The following is a 6,141-nucleotide window of genomic DNA, read 5'->3' as shown; positions in this document are numbered from 1 at the left end:
ACAAAGCTAACACTTGCTGGGATGTTGATGATGAACTACAGATGAGCTAGCATAAAAGTATCAACTGCTTGGAAGTAAATTCTGGGAAAGTGTTAAACCAGTCTTGGGACGGGATGATATAAATTTGAAATATGCCAAAGTAAACAGCATTGGAGGAGAAGAGATGTATATGAAAAATGATTAGAAGATAGAAGAAATATAATTGTTGATTATACGTGTGCTGTAAGTGAAGCTGAAGGAAGATTTTAGGGCAATTGTCAAATATCTGACTGTTAAATGTTAAGTGATAACTCAGTGTAATCTCTTACGAACAATTTTCACATAATGTGGCTGAGAACGGTCCACATGATGGTTTATTTTTGCCTTCTTAAACCACCACAGCAACTTTCTTGGAAATATATATATCATTGTCATTTGACATAAACATTTTTATGTACACTTGTCCACGTACAAATATTTTCAAACTTTAGGCCCTTTCACAAATCTTGTATATAGGTATTTTTCTTCACATTTTATAACTAGAGAGGTAGTGTACCAGTTAGCTATTGAATTATAAAACACAATTCCCAAAGTCAGACTACTATTACAAAAATAACACAATTAACATTGAATGATTATGGCTCATATGTCCCAAGAGTCAAATCTGGTTGTTCTCAGTGGGGCTTAACTCACCTACGCTGGTTAGCCTGAGACACCTAGGATGGCTGAGCTCAGTACCCCGGCTGCCTCTCATCTTCTTTGGGATAAGCAGGTTAGACTGGGACATGACCTTCTCTGGAGAGGGCAGAAGCACAAGCCCCAGTTGCTTTGCATAACACTGCTAATGTCATCTTTGCTGCCCTGACTCTCACAATGGCCAAAGCAAATCAAAAGGTCAATCTGAGTTACACAGAATTATATCTCACCTACCAAGGGTCATGAAAACAATGAGTGAAACCTGGTGGTGGTTCACGTGACCATTCCAACACAGGTAGGACACTCCATTGTTAATACTGTGGGCTCCGCAGGTGGAAAGCTTAGGTCAGTATCCTACCACGAGCTCCCTGACTTTGAACAAATTACTAACACATCTAAGCCTGGGTCTTCATTCTGATAAATGAAGGTGGCAAAACGACTTCATATAATTAATGATACACATTTGTGAGCCCTATATCTAATACAAAACGTGTATATATTAGTTATGACTCATTGTGTCATTCCATAAGTATGGAAATGGAGGTTCAGTTGATTGACATAGAGGTAAAATTTAACATTTGTAATATGTATGGAAATTAGCGCTTGAATGAAGAAACGCACACACAACATCCTGCTATCACAATATGAAAACCATTAAGCATAATCACTGCAGAAAATATAAGTATACTTAGTAAATCATTATATGCTTAAACTGATACTATTAAGGAAGCATTATAAAAATTTCAGGTTAGATAATTAATTGATATATCCTTTTGATTTTTTAATTTGCATTGACATATGAAGTATTTACTTTTTTCTGTTCATAAAAAAAAGATGCGAGGTAAATGATGCATTAGCTCTATTCAGTGCAAGAAATGACCAGAGATAAATCAGACATGTTACATGCAGTCTGATGTGGATTATTGAGTGAATGTAATCATTACATTTTTAAATTCAAGCTCTCTTTTAAAGAATGTAAAACTAGAACACTTGTGAAGATAGCATTATAGTAACCAGTTTATCTTGGTGACATTATGCTACTTTAATGTAAGGACTACTGTGTAGAAGCACATAGTCAGTATTTTTAAGATACCCATATATGTGCTGGAAATTGACCACTATATTCAATTTCTGTGTACATTCCTGAAAAGAATCTCAAATATCTGTAGTCAACAGAAAACTAGCTTTTCTTACCAGAAAAGCATTTTTATAGAAACATACCAGTCTACTTTTTCTTTAATGTCTGACACCATTCCATATGTTCAGAGCTCATATTTCTGGGAGAAATCTGACAAATTCTATATTGTGTACAGCTTTGTTCTGACTTTTGAAGAAAACTTCCTTGGCTGTGGTAAATTGTATAGACCAATTTCTCTGCATGTGGCAGGTGGGTGACTTAGTAGACAAATTGTCAGGATTTGGGTCTGTACTACTTGAGCTATTTATCCTTTAGGGATAAATAAACTGCCCTCTCTCCAAGGATATGTGTGCTCGAACACTTTCTCTTAGAGTAAAGAGAGCAAAACAATTTATTTAACTTTCACTCCTCCTAAAAATAAATATCTTCATCATCATCACACACAGAATAGATATTTTATTTTTGCTTCTCTATCTGAAGGTGCCTAAATTTAAATAGCAACCGCTATGCATCACAGGATTTTCTGAAGTCTTGTGATTGTGCTCAACTTATTTCAAATGAAACTTAGTTCTGAAGAACTTGATAAGTACTAGGGACTTGTCTGTTGTTATATTTTTCTGTACATTTCTAGCATTCCTCAAGGTTACTGGTGCTATGCTTATTGGTAAAATTAATAAAATAATTCAGGAATTTTAAGTTTGTTCAAGTTTGCCTAAAATATTCATTTTTTAATGATGTTAACTAAAATTAACTAATATTTCCATTTAGCAAAAATATTGGAATAATTGACAATTTTTAGGCATATTATGTTCAAATAACTTTCTTTAGTCTTTTACATGAAAATGTTTTTGAATGATTGATCTAAAATATCAGCCATTGAAACTTACTTGCTGCATGTTTATACGAAAGGGAAAGACCTAGAGAGAAGCAAACACGTAGAAATGGAGTGAAGGAGAGCTCTTTTCCAAGTCCCTTGGAGGACCATTTAGCAAAATTTTGGAGTCTAAAGATTCTTACTAAATCTAAGAATATGAGTGCTCGATGGAAAAAAAAAAAAATTGCAAGTATAGGTGTTTAATTTTTTGGCAACAGGGAAGTTACTAAAGACCCCATGCCTGAGAAAGAGACACAAGGTGAAGTCGAACCAATCTTTTGATTTTCTGAGCAAATCAAAATGGCTAATATTGGTGGGTTCCTAGCTGCTTAAGATGCTTAAGCAGTTAAGATGCCCAACTAGTATGGGCATTAAAGGACAATATATTTTCATTTGAAGGTATTCTTTTACATTTAATACTTGAAAAACGAGCAGTTTTTCCAGCATAGCAATTCATTCTTCCATTCCCCCCCCCAAAAAAGAATACTATTTGTCCACCTCATCAAATTCCAGGCTATTTAAAGAAAAAAATCAGATGTTATCTTTGTGTCTATTTAAACTGAAAAATCAAAACAGATTTGAGAGATACAATTCCCAATGATTGGAGCATTATGTATTTACACAGTAAGAAAATGGAGGAGATCAATGTGAATTCAAGAGTAGATTGCTAGAAAGGAGAGTCCAAGGAAAGCAAAGGAGAAAAATAAATACAAAAAAATGATTTCAGAGAAAAATGTTAAAATACAGAAACATATTTGGAAATTATAAAACAAATGTGGATTTAAAGTCATCTTTTTCAGAAAGAGTTGGAAATTAACATTATATTTTGGAATGCAAAATGTAGACAAAATAGCACACAGCACAGAACAAAATTAGAATGATCTGGAAAACAGATAGGAGAAAGAGTTCCAGGAGAGAGTTAATGGTTAAAAAATAGAAGTTACAACATAAGCAACTATAAACGGTTGTAGGAAAAATAACAAGGACAGGAACAAATAAAGAAAATTTACTACCCCAAAAAAGTGTTTTTCAGTTGAAAAGGCTCACACAAATCCTAAGAAGTGTTACTGAAAAATAACTAACAACATATCCTGGGAAAATTTCCAAAATCCATGGAGGACAGAAATTTTGAAAATGTCCTAGATACAATGAAAAAGGAAGTAAAGTGACAAGGCATTTATATTTATGTCTACTGAAATGAAGAACTGTTTTCAATTTCTATAATGATTAAGAATAAGAATACTTTTTGGAGATAAATATCTATACTATGATCTCAAGATTAAAATTATCTTATCCAAACATAAATATATGAAATGATACATACCAAGCTATTAATTTTGACTTCTCCAGAAAATTCAAAATCATAAGAGTGTAAAATATTTTTTAAAGTGGCAGAATTCTGATTCTGATTGTATTGTAGTAATTTGCACTGGATTCACTTTATTGCTGTAGGTAACTAAAAATAACTTAGAATTTCTAAGTTACGGAATAAGACAAGATAAGCCCTACAGTGTATTAACTCACCAAGGGATAAAAAATGTTCATATTAGAATTTAGAAATGTAGATTATGTAAAGCACTCCGGTCATTCAGTGGAAATCCAGGATTGCAACATTTCACTGGTAAGGCTCAATTAGTCCAAGTTAGCAGGAACTACAACTCATAAAGAAAACTTAAAAATATTCAGTCAATTCACAAATAAGTTAACCACCAATTGAAACATAGAAAACCACTGTTTAAAGGAAGAAAAAAAATCAGAATTTTAAAAATACATAACAGTTACAATAGCGAACATCCAATCAAACTTCACAATCATGCAAAAATGCAGGAAATTGTCAACCAAAATAAGGAGAAATTCAGTTAATACAGACAGACCCAGAAATGATCAAGATAATGAAAAATAAAGATAATGTTAAGGAACATGAACAATTATTCTAGGAGAAAAATAATCAAGTAGTAGAATTTATAAGATAAACAGCAAGGAGTGTAATGATGGACGATGAAGAGAAATGATAGAGTTGATGAAAGAACCAGACAAAGATTTTACAACAGTTCATTTAAACATTATATGCTCAAAGATTTAGGGTAAATCACGAATATAATGAGAATAAAAATGGAGAAGAGTAAAATGAAAATTATGAAAGTGGACCTCATCCATCTACTGAGGATACGAACTGCAATCACTGAAATGAAAATTGTGTAGAATGAAATTAAAACCAGTCCAAACATCAATGGGTCTAAAGCATTAGCACTAGAAACGATATAAGCTAATGGAGAGAGAGAGAAAAAGAAAACCTGAAAAAAAAAAAAAAAATAGAGCCTTATTGATGTGGGAAAATATAGGACAGTCTGACATATGCGTCATTGAAGACCCAAAAGGGGAAACAGAGAGATCAAAAGACCATTTTATTTAAAAAAAAAAAAAAAAGAACAAAATATAAAATCTTATCTGCAAACATTAAAGAAAACAAGTTGTTTTTTGTTTGTTTGTTTGTTTGTTTGTTTGGGGGTGTTTTTTTTGGCTAGGGCTGGGTTTGAACCCGCCACCTCTGGCATAGGGCTGGCGCTCTACTCCTTTGAACCACAGGTGCCACCCAAGAAAACAAGTTTTTAAGGTCAGAATAAGTACAAATGAAACCACAGACCACAGACAGGTACAAGATAAGACATATTTGAAAACTAGATATAAGGAGAACATCTTAAAATAGGCCAGAAAAACAGACACATTATGAACACAAGAATACAAAGAGAAAGATAGAAAACTTCTTGAGAGGATCCCAACACAGAATAGTGGCTTATCATAGTCACAATCAAGCTATAGTTCCAGTTTTTTTTTTTTCTTTTTTTGCAGTTTTTGGCGGGGGCTGGGTGTGAACCCCCCCACCCCGGTATATGGGGCTGGCACCCTACACGTTTCATTTAAACACTTGCATGTAAAACCAGTTTTCCTAGAAAACTGACAAATGACTAGTTGTTTTAAGAAACTTGCCATACTTAACTAATTTTAAAAATAATAATAATGTATGATTAAAGAATATCCAACAAATACTTACCTGGCAGGGGAGATACCACGATGGGGAAGGTGGTTTTCCCAGGGTGACGCTTAACCATTGCACTCTGGATGTGCTGACCCCCGCTATTTCCCCAAAGGTGGGAAACTCGACTGCATAATTTGTGATGGTGGTGGACTGCATTCGCGCTTTCCCCTGGGGGGAAAAAAAAGAAAAGAAAGAAAATCCAACAAAACCATTTCAGGCTCACTTACATGGGAATTAGGACTTTTTAAAGGAAATCCCTTTACTGCACCAGTTGTAGTCTTAGATGATGGAAATACCAAGGCGTGTAGTAGTGGTACTCCTTTCTATGAAAACTACTTTCATTTTACCTTTGATTGCTCAATTTTGCAACATTTTTAAACCATGATTAGATAACATCTATATTTTCTGTGAGTGTTA

General features: G+C 33.7%; 1 non-coding gene across 1 annotated transcript; it reads left to right on the top strand.

The window, feature by feature from the left end:
• The first annotated feature begins 5,731 nt into the window (after positions 1-5,731).
• On the top strand, positions 5,732-5,895 carry LOC128564169 (U1 spliceosomal RNA). Its single transcript, XR_008374037.1, has one exon. It is a non-coding gene; the product is annotated as a U1 spliceosomal RNA (small nuclear RNA).
• The last annotated feature ends 246 nt before the right edge of the window (positions 5,896-6,141 follow it).

Source organism: Nycticebus coucang, chromosome 13 (assembly GCF_027406575.1).
Source record: "Nycticebus coucang isolate mNycCou1 chromosome 13, mNycCou1.pri, whole genome shotgun sequence".
Taxonomy (NCBI): domain Eukaryota; kingdom Metazoa; phylum Chordata; class Mammalia; order Primates; family Lorisidae; genus Nycticebus; species Nycticebus coucang.
The sequence above is the reverse complement of the archived record's forward strand: the minus strand, read 5'-3'. Positions and strand labels throughout refer to the sequence as shown.